The sequence below is a fragment of the Austrofundulus limnaeus genome, unplaced genomic scaffold (assembly GCF_001266775.1).
Source record: "Austrofundulus limnaeus strain Quisiro unplaced genomic scaffold, Austrofundulus_limnaeus-1.0 Scaffold7, whole genome shotgun sequence".
NCBI lineage: Eukaryota > Metazoa > Chordata > Actinopteri > Cyprinodontiformes > Rivulidae > Austrofundulus > Austrofundulus limnaeus.
The window spans coordinates 5,222,053-5,224,509 of NW_013952409.1; positions in this window are offsets into that span (position 1 = coordinate 5,222,053).

Sequence of the window (2,457 nt, forward strand, 5' to 3'; positions counted from 1 at the left end):
CACATGGTGTGAAAGTGTATTTATATGAGCATATATACACACAGTATATATAACAGTTAATTCATAAGTTATTAAGCATAAATAAACAATGAGTATGTTGGTTTTGGAAGTAATTAGCTTTTAAGGGTAAAGCATTAATTGTTAATTTATAGATTATTAAGTATAAGTTTAAATAATGTTTTAAAGGTTTACTATTATTAATGAGGTGTAGTTATTATAAATTGTTGGCAGTAAAACTAATAGGTTTAGCTGAACGCGGCGTGTCCTCTCAGTGTCTCTGCTGCAGGAGGCGTTCAGAGAACAGTAACAGGGCAGGAAACGCAGCTCAGTGTCCAGCTCTCCCTTTGTCTGGCGCTTTGTCACCTGCGCGCGCCAACAGACGCACCTCAGCACCTGGCTGAAACGTTTGGGGTTAGGAATGAAATGTGTTTGTTTGTGGGAAGGCATTGTGTTTGGATGAGCCGGCAGCTCTCATCCGTCTGTTGTCTCCGGCTCAGTGCCTAAAATATTGGACATGTGAGGGACTCTGCTCAGCTTGTTGACCGGCACCATGAGCACACCGGGCAGGTTCTCACAGAAAAGGTTAGTGATGATTTCTGAACATATCACCTCTAAAGATTCACACGGTGCAAATTTTAGGCAACAACTGTTATAGATGTACTTTCTGAAGCGTGTACTTTTGCTCTAAAGTGCATCTTTTATTTATTTATTTATCTGGTAATGATTTAGACTAAAACCAGAAGATGAGTGGTCTGTGAGTTCTGTAAAAACTGAACTGCTGTATTTATGTTTTGAATATAAAACCCTCATAGGCCCAGAAGGTGTCAGTATAGTTTATTCTCTTCCAGCTGGGTCTGTCTCCTGGTTTTATCATGATCGTCTTTTCAAACCCAGCAAACGAAAAATAAACCATTTCTTCTTTTTGTGCTGTTTTAAGAAAGTGTTTCACTTCACTACAGATTTGTTTTTGTTGTGTTCAACTTTGGTTTCATGTTTGAACAGGAATGCCTCGAAACACAAACAGGATAAAAAGTTCAGGGAGAGAAAATGCAAATTCCCTCTTCTGATCAAGGTAAGGACTGGTTATTTACTTTATTATTATTATTTTTGTTCTACCTGCTTGACATCTATAAATTAAAAAGGTCGCCATGGTTTTGTTAGGTGACACAAGCCCCTAAAGCAACCAAGCTCCTTGTTTTTATCTACAGGCCATAAAATAAATGTTATTTGAGTGATTGTGTGCACTCAGCAGAAGTGATTTACAAGGGAACATTCTGCCCTGTAATGTTCCTGGCCAGCACCAGTGCACCCCCCCACCCCACTCAGCCCCCTGCTGTGCCCTGAGACCAGAGAGGTCCTCTCCTCTGACACCGAGGTTCACCCCATCGTATCGCCACTTCCTGGAAAGCTCCAGCTCAACCCTAGATGGACACATTCTGTAGCGGCAGGCTGGTTTGGCACGTTTCCTCCCTTCCTTTATGGACCCATTGGTTCTTATAAGCAAACAGGTGCAAAATGCAGCKTAAGGGTCAAAAACATTGCATTATTTTCCTCTAGGAATTGACGGGCTGCAAATAAAATTGAAAATTGAACCTAATATAAAATGCTCTTGAAGAAAATGTAAATAAAGTGGGTTTTTTTGTTTTGTTTTGTTTTAATTGAAGCAAAAGCACTGGTGTGAGTGAGTGATACAGAGCGTGCACAGCAGGGCTGATAAGGTGGTAGAAATTCACACCACTTTCATCCTAATATCTCTTTATTAAACCCTCAAACAGATCATTAAAGAGCCCTCTCCTGCAGGTTGTTTGGGATAAGAAAACTAAACATGAAAAATCGACTACRTTGAGTTCAAACTATTATTTTTCTTTGTTTCTAAGTTAGGACTTAAGTGCATTTGCGTCATTGCAAAATACAGACGCAAGCAGCTGCRGTGAACAGATGCATCACACCTCCTGATAATGTTAAACACTTTCAGCGCCRGAGCAGGCAGCATGTTTTACAGAAATGATTCACTGTCAAAAGTCCCTCCTGTATCTGTGTCTGTCACTCCACTGCTGTGGGAATGTTTCAACCTTTTCACTTATAAAAGATACAATTATTAAAGCAACAAGCTATTTGCTTAGTAATAAACAGAATGGCAATTGTACGTATCAATTATGTGCAAAAACTTTAAGTAAATTAGGGCCAAAATGGCAGCTTGAAGAATTCTTGGGAGCAAACATAAGCTTAACACATCACAGCAAACTGACATTTCTCTCATTTTTTCTTGGCGGAATGTGTAGATATTTCCTGATGCTATAAGAAATGACTTGACTCTCTTCTTGCTGAGCTTTTATAAAGCCACGTCTGTATTTTGTTGTAGAGAGCTGCTGCTGTCTGAGACTCTGACATACAGTGGTTTGATTAAAACGTTTGCAGCTCAGCTACAATATATCTGAAATATAATCCTAAAGAATT